The sequence below is a fragment of the Vanellus vanellus genome, assembly GCF_965231255.1.
Source record: "Vanellus vanellus genome assembly, chromosome: 1".
Classification (NCBI taxonomy): domain Eukaryota; kingdom Metazoa; phylum Chordata; class Aves; order Charadriiformes; family Charadriidae; genus Vanellus; species Vanellus vanellus.
In genome coordinates, this window is record NC_138905.1 from 89597442 (window position 1) to 89615849 (window position 18408).

Consider the following 18408-nt stretch of genomic DNA (forward strand, 5'->3'; position numbering starts at 1 on the left):
ATGATGAGACAGTTTATTTTGGAGAGCTTTATACTTCACAGAGGGCAAAGGGGCTGTAGAAGATCTGTCTCATGCAAGTTATATTTGAGCCATCGGTGTCAGGTGGCACAGGAAGGGTTAACTTCGAGTCCCACCAAGCGGCTGTACAGCTGGTGAAACGCATCTGTCAACAGAACTATTACTGTCATCCCCAGATCAGCACAATGTCCTTGACCCTGGAGGTCAACTGTGAGGCATTAGCTGCTACACAGACAGAGCTGTCATGCTCCTGTGGGAACCAAAAGGTTACAAGACCAATTGGATCAGCCTAAGAAGTAAAACCGTCCCTCCTTATCCAATAGCGGCTTAGAGGCACAGGTGAAGTGCAGTGTAATGGAGTTACTCTATTGCCTTTTTCTCTTGGAAAACTAGATTTAAACACTCCCTTTCAAACAGGCAAGGAGAGGGACTCCGGTTATCATACTCCATAGTCCCCATTTATGCACATCACAAAACCGTTGTGTAGTTTGCTGGGTGCAAAGCCTGCGCTAGACATCAAATGGCTGAAGGCTGGAAGGAGATGGGAAGTAGATTTGGAGGGGGTACTGCAGGGCTGGCACAGCTGGAAGGAAATAAGCAGGGCAGGACAGGGTTTGTAGGACTGCAAGAGTGAAGAATTGCAGGACAGGACTAAGATGTCTGTGCTTTCACCCATAAGATGATGAAGACAGGGATTAAAAACTCCTTTTTGAAGTAACTCGTGGTTTTGCCATTGATTTCAGCAATTTTTTTTTATGATTTTGTTTACAGTGCAGTCACAGTAACAACTTCTTGGTGATAACAGAGGGAGAGGGCTCTTAATGTCACATTTCTCTGAAGGGATGTGAAGTCTTAAAGCTAAGTTTCATTAGCGAACAATTTCATTAAACCTCCTCTGATGATATATATAGACATATAATCCAGTGCTGTTCAATTGCCAGGCCTGGCAATTACATCCCAGCTTAGCTGAAATATTATCTAAATTGCATTTTAAAACGGGTGATTGACAGTGGGAATGGCAGCATTTTCCTCAATACTAAAATATGGCAGCATGGAAAGGGAGATGAGAGCTATGGAGAGAGAGAGGAAGCAGAGAACAAAGGCAGAAAAGGTGAAAGCAAAGGAAAAAATAATCAGGTTCTCTGGGGTTGGGTTTTTTTTGGAAACTGATTACAAACTGTTAATCTGGCAGCACAGTGTTCAGCTTGTAGAAGTGCCTCCCCTCTTGCTCCTCTAATTTACCTCCCCCTCTGAGTTGATTTTCTTTTTTTTTCTTTTGAGGCAACCTGCATTAGCCAGACATTTTTGCCTTACTTAAATCGGGAACAACCTCCCGCTGCGCGCTGCGCCGGGAGAGGCCTCTACCCTTTTGTTCGGCTCCGGGTTCTGCAAATCCCGCAGCATTCGTGAAGTTAGCTCAGTACTCACAGCAGGTGGAAGCTCCCAGCCCCGCAGCAGCTGTGCACAGCCTTGATCTTCAGGTTTTCACACACAGTCCTCAACCTCCCCTGCCCAAACCTCCTTTCCCTGGGGTTTGTTTTTTTTTGTTTTGTTTTGTTTTTTTTAATGCGGAAAGCAGTAACCCTCTGGCCGGGCTAGCCCCCCCGCTATCAGATTTCACCAGAGGAATTCTGGGCTCGAAGCTTCACAGGGCAAATAGGTCTCCTGCCCTCTCTAAATGTCTCCCCCTCACTGCCTCCTTCTCTCTCTGTCGCTGGGAATCCACCCTTATCCACTGCAGCGGGGGCGATATTTTTGAATTGTGTTTATTTGTTGGCACCCTGGTGTGAAAGCGCTTCCCATCAACTGCATATTAATCTTGTCAGCAGTTTGTGACCATTTTCCTCCCTCTCTGCCCTAACTAATTTATGACTTTTGGGTCTCTTGCTCCCTTCCATCCCCACCTCTCACTGTAATTAAAGAGAAATTAATCTTCCTGATTTTTGTTAGAATGACTCCAACCATGTCAAAATGGTAAGAAAGGGACTACTTTAGCCCTAGGAAGAGTGAAGTTAGGAAAGCTGTAAATTAACTTTTAGAAAAACATAGGTGGTGATACAGGTATCTAGCCATTACATGTTCGAATGATCTTTAAAAGTCCTCGCTCATTTATCCCTGTACTTTTTTCATTGATCCATAGCCACTGGTTGGAATCTCTGCTGGGTTTCCCTTTTCTTGAAAACCCCAGGGACACTGCAAACACCCAAATCTGTATCACCATTATCCTGAAACCTTTGAGACCATGAGCTATATTCACTAATACAGCCTTTTATTCACTATAACCATCAGTACATTAATACTTCTGTTAATTGATTGCCCAAACATGCCAGTGTATTTTTGCAATCCCACACTCATGGTCCCTATTTCTTGGGTATGTAGCCCACAGTGATTTTTATTTCAGGGTGGTTTTGGGGAGCTGAATTGAATTTAGTTGCACTGAGCAGCCTTCTTCAGGAGAAGGCACTATTAAGAGCTCTCTGGCTGATGGGGGCAAGTGCACACGGTGTGATGCTCTTAATGCACGGGGACATTGACCAGTTGGAATTATAGAGGAGGTAACTGAGAGTACTCACCAGACAGGGAGTGCACACACCCACACACCCCCCCGCTCCATCAATGAGGAAGGAGGTCCCCCCACCCCCTTGGCAGGGTGGAACTAGCAGAAACCCTGGTCCCTTTTTTTGCTCATTTGATAGTTGCTACTGACGAGCTGCTCCAGCCTTTCACTTCCTTGGGCTAGTGAAGATTCACATGTCCATATCAGTGTGGACCCAGATACGTCCTGGACCCACTACCAGAACACTCAGCTATATCTAGGATGGACACTGCCAGCTTGAAATAAGCTCTAGCTGATTAAAAGTGGAGCTGCCTGCTTACATAGCACCCGAGGCTATATTTACCATCCTATTTTCCCAGGAACCTGGCTAAATAGCCCAGCCAAACGCAGAGCTTCAGGCAATACCTTCTAGTTCCTCTATTGGAAGAGCCCCAGTTATCTGGAAAACTCAGCACATGCAGTCTCAGCCTTCCAGATCTGCAACACAGACGGGCATAATTCAGAGAAGCCTCTGAACTATGCCCATCTGTGAGCTAACGAAATGTCTTCTGTAGTTGTTTGGCATTCACACGATGGTAGAAACTCTCAGCCTTTACCACCTACATGAGGGTGTGACTTGTACAGGGACCCAGCCACTGTGCCATTACAGTTCACACTTTCATTACTTCAGAAGCAGAGCACTGTTATAACACTAGGGAGGGGGCTATACTTGAAAAAATATCTGCGGACATGGAGTGTGAAGTGAGTCCTTGCCTTCTCAAGGAGCATCTTCCTGAAACCACATGTCCCCAGGGCGCTGGGATTTGTACCACGTGCCTAGTAGACTTCAACTTTTTTCCCTTTGACTCAAAATAGCCAGGACCAACCTGCATAAAGCATCCCCTCTTCCCTGCATCCTGTCACCACTGAAGCCAGGGAAGGTGCTTTGACAAATCCAGACCCAGAACCTCCAGATGTTACTTTATCTTTCCCCCATCGTGGTGTCCAAACTTGCCCAGATCTGTCAGCCTTTCTGGTACACCATATAAATTGTTTACGTGATCAGTGTTTCAGGAAAAGGGTCAGCTATAGGACAGAAGGGAAAGAAGGAGCTTTTATTCTGGGTGAAGGGAAGTGGACAGTGGTTCGGATTTATTGTATTGGGCTGTCTGAGTAAGAATACTTTGTGATGCTGGCTGACAGACATTTGGTAAGAATTTGGTATTACTAGGTACTTTATCACTGCTGTATTTGCATTTCTATTGTTTTTACAAAGCATTCTACAGCAGGCAAACAGACACCATCCCAAACTGAGAGGCCAATGGCTTGGCTTAAAAACTAGCCACTTGCTTCTTGGGGACCGAAAGGAAACTCTGATTTTTCTCTTTGTCAGCCAGGTTTTTCTACCACACAGTGGAGCTGTCTGCTTCAGGCAAATTCTGCCTCCTTTGGAATACCAAGAGAAAGATCGTGCTAAGCACTGAAAAGTGCATCAAGGTGAGTAATCTTGTACTGGTTGAAGACTAGAAATGTAACAGGCAGAGGACATGTGATGCTCTAGATGCTTTAAATTCAACTAATTCCATAACTCAGCCTCTTCCTGCACAGATTTCATTTGCTTCTTGTCCAAATACTCATCTCCTCTTTCTGCTAACAGAGCCACATCTTTCCATTCTGAGCACTGGTATTGTCTCTGCTACCAAATTTACATGAGTTGCAAGTGTGCCGCTTTGTTATTTATGTCAGCATCATCCTGACTGGGACTAATACATCTTTGTGTACCCCAGGGCTGCAGCTATTTCTCTTATTTATGTTAATGAGTCCTGCATAAAAGGTTTTGCCAAAGTCTAAAAAAGTGTAAAATTGATGACATAATTGTGGGAGAGTCTACGGGAATATTAAGGAGGATTAGGATACTATCAACAAATCAGGTTTTAAGTATTGTTCCGCTGGGCAAGGAGTGTTTTCAATTAATTTGTAATTAAATAAGGGAAGCAATTTAGTGAACTCAGAGAGATATTCCAGCAAACGGTTTATCTCATCAGTCTGAACCTCACATTCCTCCAGAACAGGATCATTGTTTAGATCTTGGGCATGTTATATGATCCAACGTATAGGAGTAATTTAATAAAACATCAATATTTTCCTTCTATTAACCCTCAGTGTCATGCTGAATGGAGAGAGCTGCCTCTGCCTCCCTTCACAGTCCCCATTAGATCTGCACCCTCTCTAACTAGTTGGACAGGTGTTATCACTAAGCAGCCTGGGGCTTTCAAACGTGGACACACCAGCCACATTCTCCAGCAAATCTGCAGCATAGCAGTAACGTATAGAGGAATGGAGATGAAGCAAGGGAGGGACAGATAGAGAGGACAGAGAACAATGAAGGGGAAACACACCCTGCTTTCACAGTGGAAAACATGGTGTCAATTGAAGAGATTTCCAACTAAGATGATGGGATTTGCTCATATTTTCTCAAAATATTCTTCATAAAATCCTTTCTTCAATCAGACCCAGAAGTATAAGGTAGTTTAAGAGGACCTGAGAAGAGATGAGCCATTCCAGATGGGGTTCTATGCATGAATATATTCAGGGGAGGCAGAGCAGGAATTTGTTGATTGCTTAAAGGGCTTAGTGCAACAGCTGGGCACATTTTGTGTATGACCAAAAATAAGAGTACAAATGAATGCTGATGTCCAGACATCTGGCCTTATAACTATTGTTCTTGGCTTTCTTTTTTTTTTCATAGCCAGAATTATTCCATGGAGCAGATTGAGGGGGGAAGAAAATTATGACATGAGGGAAAAGGAGCCAAGAGAAGAGATTTAAGACATAATTAAGAGGTAGAGCAGGAAATAAAACAAATAAGGTGCAAAGGGAGTATAAGGAGATAAAGTAGGAGATGAAACAGGTACAGAACTGAAGAATAAAAATGTTGGAGACAAGGAACTAGAGGAGGAATTGAATGAAGTAGGAGGACATAAGACAAGCAGAGGGGTAAAAGAGAGTACCATAACAACCGTATGTTGTTAAGGACTTATCACAACTGCTGATAAAGAAAGGAAGACATAGACACCTTTGGCATAGACTTCTTCCTTTTCAAGTCTACACTTGCTTTGCCTTCTCCTCTCCCTCTCCGTCTCTAACCTGCCCCAGTCACTGTCACAGTCATGATAAGGCACTTATTTGGAAAAACCAACTTAAAAACCTGAAAAATGAAATTATGGACTTTTCTTTTTTCTCATATTGAACACATTCTGATAAATTTGTTTATTTTAGAAGCTGTAGTGGTACTAATGTTCAAAAGGAAAATGCGGTCCTGTCAGAAAGAATGGCTCTTGCGTCAGGAGTGTTTCTCCCTCTCTCCTTGTGAAACCTATCAAAGCTTGTCCAAGTTGGAAGGGCTGCATTTTGATACGTGCAGGTCAGAGCTATGCAGGTGAAGTCACCAAGGATTTTGTGCATGCTCTGCATGCATGAGAAGTCAAGTAGGTTGCTTCTTATAGACACTGCTCCTAGAGTTAATAGTGGTAGGACAGACTCCCTCAGGATTGCAATGATTTGCAACTGGCATTAAGAAAAAATGGTGGAGAGGACCTACTGAATGGAAGTGGATGTGGAGGGGAGAGGGAAAGAATGAAAATCAATTGATACAGAGCAGGAAATTGACTGGAGCATAGAAATTGCAAACAAGAGTTGTTTGGATAATGATCAGGGGAGAGATCTGAGGAAAAGGAAAGGCTACATTCAGAAGAAAAGAGGGGAATGACTCTGAGGAGGAAAGACTCAGCTCGAGGAGAAGGCTGGAGCCACAAGCTATATTGGAAACTTCTCAGATGAAGAGGTGTGGCAGGAGAGAGATCAGTTCTAGTATGAGTTGTGTTCACAGTAAAGGAGTTGGTCTAGAAAAATCCAGAGATTGGTGAGGGAGCAGAGAGTACGGAAGGCAGGAAAGAGGGTGAACGCCAAGGGTGAATGAAGAGTCTGAGAAGCAGGAGTGGTACAAAGCAACAGACATTGCAAGAAACACAGGTAGGGAGAAATTACTGTAAACTCAGAGCCGCAGAGAAACATTGATCAGGAAACTAGTCAATGATGGTGACAGAAATCAGAGAGGGGAGTCTGGGACAAACTGAGCCAAGAAACTGGGGTAGGGATGGGGAGATTGAACTACGACATGTATCTAAGGATGTGGAAAAGATAGAACTGCAGCAAAGACCAGGGAACAGAGATGGGGCACAAGGATCACAGTTTGTTTGGAGCTGGCAGAGGGGATCCCCTTTGATCACCGCCCCCATCAGAAGAGAGTCCACATCTCACCACTCCTCCCCTGCCATGGAGTCTCTCTGAAAGCCAGTAGTATGTGGTAGTACAAATTGTATGACCTCATCTCTTTTTAATGATCATTCACCTACCAAGTAGCAAACCTCTGCTGTTACCAGTTATTCCAGTTAGCTCGAGTGACAGGGGCTGCTGAAAGTGATCTTAAGTTATCAGTTGTGGAGTTAAGGATGTCAGTGTGATCCTACATGACTGGTTTATTTTTCCTCGAGTTCACCTTTCCTCTTTGAGACCTAGGAACTTAAACTCAGAAAAATATTTTAAAAGAATACTATTAAGCTGTTAAGGTCAAAGACTTTTGAGTTGTTTAAAATAAGGTCAGCACTGTAAGGCATGCATCAGGTCAAAAGTATGAGGTTATGCTACTGTAAGAATTTAACCCTTCTTTTCTTACAGTCTCTCTTGTGATGCTGTATTAATTTTGATTTTCTATCTAACAGTGAACTCAATGTCCAGTTTGATTTTTAGTACCCTGAGCCACAGTGTTCAGCATATCTGGAAACGGTTCCAACAAAAAAATAATTGTCCGTGTCCTTCTTCAGCTACACATCGCAAAGAAAATGCCTATGATAAGAATCATCTCATATAATTTTTGGGGGTTCCCTCCTTCTCTAGAAATGCCTCCTTTCCACTCTGCTCCAGCAGTTGTGGTTCACCCTGTCCCTCTCAAGCTCTTAGAGGTAGGTCCCTTTAAGCTATACAGTGGTCTGGGTACTTTAAAGTTAACTATTGCTTGAAGAATCAAGGATCAAGCAATATTTTCCACTTCCCATTTAGTAATGGCTCTTTATCTGAGTGTGACTCAACAATTGCCCTATTTACTGTGGTTCTTTTTTAGCAACAGTATCAGTCCTGGAAGTAGCCTTGTCAATATTTTAGTTGCTTTGGTGTACAGAGCCATAGCATTCAGTTGAATTGTAATCCTTAAATTGGCAAGCAAACAGGTTTGCTCAGCTTGCCCGTTCCCTTTTTGGTAACAGAAGCTTGGAAAACCTTCTATATAGGGTTAGGATGAAGCTTCTTATCTGATGCAGCTGTGAGATTCTGTTGTCTACTGTTAAACTTCTCTCTGATGCTGCTGAATTGAAGGGTACAGAGAAACCGTGCCTACAGAAAAAAAATCCTGTCGTAGGCACATCTAACCCTTTCAAAGACAAGGAGAGTTTAATATTTAAATCACCTCTCTTCTCCTCTGCCTGAGAGACAGATCATCTCCTCTTCCCCGTTTTTAAAGGTGTTTATAGCCTACAGACCCAAACCTGCTAGAATGTAAGGTCATGCAGATATAGTGCTAAGGGACATGGTTTAGTGGTGGGCTTGTCAGTGTTAGGTTAATGATTGGACTAGATGATCTTACAGGTCTTTTCCAATCTAGGAGATTGTGTGATTGCGTGTGATTCTCTGCCTATACATGAAACAACCATGTGCCACTATGTCTAATTTGCCTCGGAAACCTGGAAAGAGATTGCTTTCCTTCTGGAGGGACCAGGCAGGACTGGGTTACAAAGCAACACAAAACTCTGAGCACGTAAGAATTGCCTTGGTTGTGGTGCTGGGGTTTTGTATTTATAGTCTGCCCAACTCTAGGCATGGAACGCAGCCACAGACTTGGCTTGTTTATCTTTGTTTTGGTTACACCGACACCTATAAATGAAACAGAAACCCCACAAAAGGGTTTCTGAGCTTAACCACTTCTGAGCTTTTGCCCAGCTGTACATCCTCGGGCTTTCCCTCAGTTAATTATGGAAGGACCAAAGGCTTGCTCCTCAGTCATACATGAATTTTGTTCTCTGCAGAAGGGAACAAAATAGCTCTTAAGAGGAGCCAAACAACACCAGAGGATGTGCTGTAGGAAACAACAACCACCATGGAGCTCAAGTTATGGATTAGGCAGGGCCTGGCTGGCATCATTTGCTTCCATTACAGATGATAAAGCCAGAAGAAGCCATTGTGATCATCAGCTCCAGCCTCCTGTATAACACAAGGCATAGGACTTTCCCAAATTAGCTTATCTTCAAGCTATAGGGCTTGTTACAGGAGGGAAAAAAAAAAATCCAATCTTGCCTGGAAGCTTTACAGAGAAGGGCATTCATCACAACGCTTGCTAATTGTCCCCAGCCATTAGTCGTGTTCCACATTAAATATGTCAGGCCTTGTTTCCAGTCTGAACCAGTTTGTCTTCAGCTTCGCCCACTGCATATCATCATGCATTTGTTCGCTGTACTGAAGAGGTCCAGTCCTTAGTCTGCCTTACTCATTGTGTTTGAATGACAGGACGACTCCTCTGAATGGTGTCATCTCAGCAGTGCAGCACCATGAAAGACCATGGACTTGAACACCAGCCATGACTGACCCCCTGTCTCCTTACCAAGGGTTGCTGAGCATCGCTGAGAAAGACCATTTCTTTTAAAGCCCACGGGGACTCCTAGTGGGAAAGACATGATGACTTTCAAAACACTGAAAAATTGTTTTTAATCAAAGTGATCACTTATAAATAGCTCTCGCTCGTTGTCATGTGGCCAGCTTAATTAAGCAGTGCAGAGCGTGTGCGGTCACTCACCTCAGATGATAGAAAAATCTGTATTAGGCCTTCACCCTAATGTGAATTTCCTGACCTGACAGATGGGGATTGAGTGTCTGTTTATGCCAAGAGGAGTTTGCTAACATTTTTCCTCTAATTACTAATTATACCAGTGAAAGGGGCTTTACGGCCGGAGTCCTGGAAATGTGAAACTCGATCATCAGAGATTTGCAGGAAAGATGGAAGATTGATGGGTGACATCAAACAGCTGACAAGGGGGCCAGGGCAGCCAGACGGACAGCAGCTGCTCCAAGGGGCTTCAGGGGTGGGGGGGCAGCTGCTCAGGGGGGACAGGGGTCCGTCGGGGAGCAGCATCGAAGGGGCTGAGCCATTTTAATAGTTTGCCCCCTCCCCCAAGTCATTTCAGATATGAATGGGTCTAATCTCCCTGGGCTCAGAGCTGCGTGTGAGAGTGCATCTACCAACAGGTGGTAAGGCAAAGCAGCGAGGCTGAAGGCAGCTGCCACTGCAGAGGGGCAGCAGCTCCAGCTATGGCAGAGGGCTCCACAGGAACACTGGACCAAGGAAGAGGAGCTGGAGGATGTAAATCAGCTCCTCTGGGTCTCAGGTTTCCCAGATCCAAGCCTAAACATCACTGTGTCCATTCCTTGAGGCCCCGGGAAAAACCTATAATCCCAGCCAGCTATGGAGTGAGGCCAAGGTCACCACAAAGATATCCCTGAGGTGCAGTTTCCTTCTCCAAAGAAGACAGGAGTCACATATTCTCATCAAGCTGCATTGATTCCTGTTTAGAGGTCCAAACTCAGATCATCCTGGTGGTCTCTGTCTCGATGGTGGGATCAGCACGTTGCCTGATTCTCCAAAAGATGTCTGGCCCAGGCTGGGCTGTGTTACCCCAACAATATTGGCATCCAGCAGGCTGGAGGCTGGTGCTGCATCGTAGTGCTTGTACAAGCTCAGTCTCCAGTGGTCCTGCCACAGTGTACTTCACAAGGCCTCCAAACCACCGCCATTTCCTTGGCATTCTTGGGAATCACGGGGACCCGCTCCAGAGCTTCATCTACATGCTCCCTTGTCTAAACTGCAGATCTTCTCCCAATTACAGCCACTCTGCCAGCGTGACTGTCCACACAGAGACTCCCACGCTGACATAAGGCCTTATTCTGCAGCAGGAGTTAAACCACCATCTTGAATGACATTCCCTGAGTGGACATAAGAGTCCTGGTGCTGGCACAGCTACTCCTGCTCCCAGCATTACTGCCTGCTCACCAGTGTCACCCTGAAGAGGAATAATTATCATGCCATAAGCCCACATCGCTAAGCCAGCAAACTGCAGCCCATGCTTTGCCCAGACCCACTATTGTAGCAAGTGAGCAGAGTGACCACTGGAAGTACATAAATTTGGAGTCTAGCGGGGAGTTGAGAGAAAACAGGCTTCCACTGTCCTGGAGCAGTAGGCATCTGGTTGATTTGTATCATGTTAATTAGAACTTTATTCTTGAAAAGGGCTGTGCAAATGCTGTTTGGTTTTGCATTCCATGAATGTGAAAGCACGTAGATAAATAGTGAGCCTTCCTTATGAAAATTGCTTTTTGCTGGACGTAAGAAAGTGCACAGCAGAAGTAGCATACGGATGAGCGGGTCTGCGATAATAGGAACTTTTTCACCAGTACAGTGGGCTGAATTTCAAACTGGTATAGTAAATAGTGCACGTGTATTAATACATAAATAACCTCTACTGCCACCTAGCCAATAATCGAGGTAGCTACCACAAGCTCCCTCTCGGGTAATAAATCTGCCTTTCCCCAGATTTGACAGACTATTATAATAATTATGAGTGTTTTCCAGAGCTCTAGGTCATGCGTGTAAGTTTGAAACAACCAAATGATCACATATTAGAGTTTCACTGTTCAGCATATGTACACTGTCATCCCACTGTTTCTGGTCCAGGTGCGTAGCCTTCATCTGAAGTGCAGTTGGAGGGGTAGCACAGGGGATAACTCTGAAACGTATACATCCTCTTCCATGAAGGAGCCTAGTTATCTGTTCTACCTAAGAAACACTACGGTCTCCCACACTGATAGTTGCGTTTCTATGCTTGTACTTCTCATAGATACGAAGTACTGAGTATCTGTTAACTTAGAGGAGAACAGTCTGGTTCTTTCACTGTGTAGAAGAAAACTGCCATCAAGAATCTAGAGTCAGTTTTGCAGCTCCAGCTTTACAAATGCACACAGAAGCACACTGAAAATATGGATATTTAACATTACAACTAGCTTTGTATTGTCTTATTCTATTTTTCTTTCTTCAAATTATGTTTTAGACATACTACTGTACAGAAGTGTCTTACATTCTTTGAAAAAAAACCCAACCAAAAATCCCCACAGGCTTTTTGAAGCACCCATCATCAAATCCTCATAAATATCCTAGAAAGCAGCTGGGCAAGACATCCCCAGCTTGATCTTTATCAGACTGATAAGCTGTTCTTTTAAAAAGTCTAATGCAAATGATTTCCAGGGCTTCCTGTCTAGGTCAGGAGCCTTTCAAAACTCGATTAAAACATTCTATTTCCCCACTGACTTGAGGATAACAAATGGATGAAAGTCTGCGCATAATGTTTCCTTCCTTCAACAATTCTTTAAATTCCAAATATATAAGTGGAGGTCTAGAGCCCAGCATGGGAGGACGGGCAAACAAATGGGTTAAGGCAGGTCAAAGGTATCTCAGTTTAAAAAGACATTAAACACATTGCGTGGTCCCTAATGGTAATATTGCCATGCCCCACCAGTACCATGCCCCACCAGCAGTGTATTTGCATGGAGAGAAAGGCAATTATTTTCTTCCAGCTTCAAACGCCTGCCTTTCAGTGCCTTCTCACCCTTCATCACACTACCAGCCGCATGGACTGCTTATTTGTGTGTAGCAGCAGTGATGCAGTGTGCCCCAGGGTTCTGAGCTCGGTCCCTCCTTTGTTCTCTCCAGGCCCTCACATCCCCTCCATAGATAAAACGAGGAACAGGAATGTACTCATTCTTTCAGAAAACCACACTGTTCCTGGCTAGTTGATGAAATAATCGATGATGGCATAAATGCAGCCTTGAGGAATGCCTCTCAAAGGACAAGCTGCATCATCAATAGTCCTTTCTCGTGAACATTCATGGACAAAGAATTTGGTTTATGGCACTGTAAAGCTTTCCATCATTTTGCCATACTTCTGAAAAGCAAAAAGGATAGCGCTTTCTGCAGGGAACTCCACTGTGCTTGGCAGTAAAGATCTCCAAGTCTCTGATTTGAACAGCACCCTAGTACGTGTGGTGGATCAACTGAATGATGTTTCATTAAAATCTATTAGAACCACTGGATGAGACGTGCTGCCAATCATATCTAGTATGTGTTGCTAATCCACTTACTCTGGGCAGAAAAGAAGGGTAAGCCAGCTCAGTCTGCCCTGTTTTGCCATATTAGACAGCCTTCTAATTAGATGTGAGTATACCTCCAGTGATCCAGGATGTGTGGCCGAAGGAGTGTGAGCCAGGTACATAAGCTCAGATCATTCAAGGTATCTGGGGAGCTAACTGCCTCCAGATCTGGGCCTCAGCCTGTTGTTGGAAGCATCTAGAATTACTCGAACTCTGATGGCAAGGTCTGAATGAGGTAAGTGTTGAGCTTTAGTAGTCAATATTTTCCTTGCTTCAGAACCGATCAGCTTTTCCCACAGCTAGCTTACTGCCCAAAAAGAACAGCAATATATTTGCACCAGCTTGGAATCCCAAATACCAAGCTCTAAAACGTAGCATAAAGTGCTGATTGAACCTTTTGTGCAAAAGCTACGTTATGATCTCTGAAATAAAATTCCATCACCTCTGAAATGAAAACTACCCTAGGAGTGATTCAGAGTAGCCTTTTATTACACCCAAACTCTCACACTTCTTGGTGGCATAGCTCTGTCTTTCTAGGGTTGTCTAAACATCATTAGACCAGAAGACGGCCTTTCAATTTCAGTTCATTAATTTTCTGTCCTGGAAAGCAATAGTTGGTGTTGCAAAATCCAAAAACAAGATCAAATAAATCTTGTAAATGTCAAACTTTTCTATAAGAGGAAACCAGACAAGTTGCACTTCATTGATCTACACTGGTAGTCATGGCACTCAAGGTTTACTGATGGGAGTTTGCAGTAAAAATAACTAATTCATAAGTGCTTTCTTTAAATTGTTATTGCTTAGTCATCATGGGATTTTGTGGGATGATGAAAAAAAGCAAAGATGATTCAAGGCAAATGGAAGAAGACGTGTTCACCAAAAAAGGCTTTCTGTTGGCATTTAACATATATTTTAAAGAAAGCTAAGAAATTCTGCTTTCTTTCATTTTGCTCACAGTCTCACTTTGTCATACCTGATCACTGACAGTCACAATGACTTTTCGATGTTTGCGTACTCAGAATATATGCGCATTGAAGAGAATTAGGATTTAGACACCACAGCCAGTATATTGGGCCGAACGGCTGAGCTCAGCTATTTATCTCAAATCTCTCCACATTATTTTCAAACACTGACTTGTACCTGTCTTAAAAACCTCTAGATACAAAACAAGCATTAAGGATGGCATGACCTGAAAACACTGGCACAGGCAGGTCGATACATTTGGAGCATGGCCAGACTTTAGCTAACCAGTGTACCTTTTCCATTGATGGCCCTCAGCATTTTGCAGCCCTGCCACAGTAAGTGTTTTGCTTTGTCTGAAGTAACGAGATGGAGAGAGATGGATAAAGGCCTGATTTTTCATTCTGACTGCTGTCAACGTGAATTAAGGAATTTGGCTGGTGGGAATTAGTGTTAACACAGTTTTTTAACTAAGAAAAGTGCTAACTAGAAATCCTTTTAAAGTTGATCACATATAATGATATAATGTAAACATGTGCTGCCTTTTATTTGCTTAAAGTTTACTGAATCCATAGGAATGACTGGTCATGGCATGATGGTAAGGTGTTACTGATTCTTCTTTGCAACTTACTTATTACACAACACCTGTCAGTAGCAAGTGGAGCTTTTACATTAAAGCAGGTGTTAGCCTCTGATAGGAATGAAAATATTGTTTACCTTTCCAAAAATTATTTCATTTGTGCTTTAAATAAATAATTAGTTTTCTGAGAACTCTAAATTAAATCTGCTGTCCTTCAAATAGCTAATTTAAGAAATACAGAAAATCTGACAGAGCCTTGTTTTTGCTGTTACATGCAGAAACAAAGACAGCAGAAATTGTTTCGACTTCCCATATTGTTAAGACTCACTAAAATCCTGCACATAGGATACCTATGCAGACTTTGGGGGGCAGGAAACTTTTTTTCTGGTTACTTTTGCATAGTGTCCATCCAAATAAGCTGAAGAATAATACTCCATTAGAGGTAAATCCACAAAGGTAAGCCACATTTCATAATACTTTCCATCTTTCACTTATCTTGGTAGGAGGGTGCAAGACGAGGCTCTGGCAGGCAGGAACTGCTCATAGCCTGCTCATCCCCATCACCTGGTCTTCAACGTGCTTTTTACAGTAATAGCTGGGGCTACAGCACTTGCAGGGGACACTATATAGGTTCATGCCCGGATCCTGATGCACTCAGGAATAAATAAACTCCCAAATTATCTATAGGAGCTTTTATAGGATGCCTGTCCAAATTTTAGGTTGTGAACTCAACTCATTAGCTATCGCAGCACCCGGCCTCCCTATATTGTTTTATTTCCGATGTCCCCCGGGAAATGGTGGTAGCGGGGTGCTCGATGAAGCGCACAGGAGAAAGCACTCCAGCACAGCTGACGAGGAAGAAGATCACATCTGCATAAATACTTTTGTTGGAACGCTGTGTCTGGAGCTTGCAGGCTGGGGTGCTTGGCAGGTGTATCACACATCACATGGACCAGCTGCATCTAGAAGCAAGGACTGTCAGGAGAGGCGCTGGTCCTTCTAATGTGAAAGATCTGCTCCCGCTGCTGCTGGGAGATGCTGCCTTTGAGTCTTTATGGTGCCACAATCTGCTAACTGTCTATGTGCTGGCAAGGGGGAAGTATTTCAGGGGATCGGGGTCCAGCTTGAATTTTGGAGGTGCAGAATAAGAAAAGCTTGTGAAGTTGGAATGATGCAGGTGGGAAAGAGAAAAGCACAGGATGTTGTTCTGGTCTGAGATAAGGAGATGACAGACTTCATCTTTATGGAAGAGTAAAGGATTTAGTGGATGATAAGGTAAGGCATGACAGTGTTTTGGGATACACTCCTAGGACTGGGAAGTTTAATCATGGCTGTTCTATAAAGCAGATTTTAGGCACAAGTAGGACTGAGACAGGTGCCAAAATAGGGCAGGAAATAGCCATTACTCTATGCACTTCTTTCCAAAACTGACTCATTCAGCTAGATCTACTGGGGAGTGTATGTGCTCAGGGAAATAGACTGGAAAGAAAGGAGTGAGAATTAAAGTTGAAGCAACAATTTCAGAATAATATATATTGCTGCAATTTAGTTATTCTACAATTTGACATTACCCTCATAAAATTCGGTTAAAAACCATTCAAATACGAGTTCACGGAATTATGATATCAAGGCCAAAGAATTATGGTTCTAGCCATTTAATTACTCCAACTCCAGTTCAGATTGCATGTATTTTTATAAATGATCTCTTCTCCTTTAAAAAATAAACAAAACCACCATGTCCTTCCTCCACTTATTATCAATATTTTCAGTGCAAACTCTGGCATACATCTCCGGTCTGTCTACCCTCCATGGCGTTAGTTTGTTTTTAATGGATTAGAAACATTTTTATTTTTGCACCAGTAATAGTATAATGTTTCAAATTCCACTTATTTAGACTTTGCTTTGTTTGGCTGTTGAGAAAGGTTAGTGGTTAGTGCTCAGCACTACTGTGTAAGACTCCCCTTCTTGATGGTGGTAGGAGTGAGGAGTGCTACAGAAGCAGATCTTCGTGGAGGACCCTTTAACCTTACAGAGAAACTACTCCTTTTGTGCCAGAAGAAAGCAGGCAATGATACAGGATTTGAAAGTGCAAGAGAATGGCATGGGGGTGAGGAGTTTGGCTTTCCACAAGGGTGGGAAAATGTTTTCTGTAAATTTATTTCATTAGGGAGAAGAATAAAAGCTTGTGATCTGTTTTGGAAGGGGCAGGAGTAAAGCCTGAGATATCTGAAATTGGGCTTTTTTGCTGACTGGCAGCACTGAACTGCTTCCAAAATTCAGTTACCTAGAGACAGTAAAACTACAATACCAAATGCAGAGGGAGTCTTTCTTTAAAGACACTGTTGCACAGCATCCAGCTGGAATTTGGAAATCATTTTACTGACAGATGATAATGGATTTCATTTCGAGCTTTGCCAGGAATTCTTATACCATTGGCTATAGAGAGGAAAAAGCATTCTCCTCGCACATGCATGCATGTAGAAGTGAGCAGACTACGAAAGCATCTTTTCCAAAATTAAATGCAGGGCCCTGTAAGTTTTTTTTTCCCCAGTAAAACAAAGTTGGTGGAGCCTCTTAAATGTAAACTTATTTGTATGTATAAAGGAAGTTTGATCTGTTCTGCATGTTATGCTTGTGATAAACAGAGGCTACATACATTTGTAACTCAGCTTGACGGGTAACATTTGAGTGAAGAAAAAAAATGACTGGCCAGGCTGACACTAAATGCCAGAGCTGGAGGGACAAGGGAATATCTACAACTTGCTTTCATTTTGGCCACGTTATTAGACAGCCAGGCTTAAATAGGTTAGGTCTATTTATTTGTGCTATAGTGGCCCAGCATCAGAGGGCAGGCCTTGCCATGAGGCAGATATAGACTTGACTGAATTATACTGTCTTTACAATTTAGCTGTTCCCTTTCTCTTTAACCATCCCTGCGTGTTCTCACAGTTCAGTAAGGATCTAGCAAACCTTATCTTATTAGGAAGGCCTGTTACAATCTGAGGAGGAGATTTTATTTTATTGTTTCATTATGGTTAGCACTCAGTCTAATTAAGAAACTGCCGACCTTTGGCACTAGAACAATTATAAGCACACCCTGCCACATTCAGAAGGGGAGTGCATTAATATATTTACACTCAGCTTAACCTTTGTCCCTTACAGGGCATGTGCACTTATAATTTACTGATGTAGAAATAAGCTTTCTAGATCCTAAAGCCAAGACAGAAATTTGGTCCACATCCACGAGGCCAGTGCAGTCCGTGTGGGAAGCTTTATGCAAAATATATAAATGAATTTAGAGACTGAGGAATAAATTATAAGGAATCATTTGGTGGCCAGAGCAGCAACTACAGGCGAAGACCTCCTACATCCCACTTGGTATGTGAGAGCTCAGGGAGGCTGTGGAAACACATGCCATAGCTGCCAAATCTGTGTAACTTTTAAGACAGTTGTGTCCTGGGGGGTTGCAAACTTCAAGCAAAAGCTGTTCCCAGCCCAGATGCTGCAGTGCTATGAAACTGGAAAGGAAAGCAAAGTTTTATGTTCTTCCCCTTCTTCCTTTTTGAGGCAGAAATGACTGAACAGTGTTATCTTAAAAAAAAAAAAAAAAAAAAGGTGTACTTTTTTTTTTAATACCTTTCTTCTTCTTTTAGAAATATAAGGAATATGAAAGACTGTTTTTCTTAGCAGTGCTGAAGGCCATGTTAGCTGTTCTAGACAACCTTCTGGAAAGTTTTCTAAAACGGAAACAGCTTTCTGAAGGCATAATTCAGGAAGCCTCCCCGTTTAAGAAACATTTAAATCTTATGAAAGCAATATAAAGCAATTAAGTGTGTTCTTAAGGACTCAAGCAAAGAGGACTCTTTGCTCACTTCTCAACTGAAGGTGAGAAGCTGATGGTTCTTACTGAAAAGATCATTTTTTCCAAATATTTGTCAAGCATTTAACATAAGCACTTAAGAGAAAAGCAAGCATGATTAAAATTATTCCCCTCTCAGTCAATCAGGCTTTA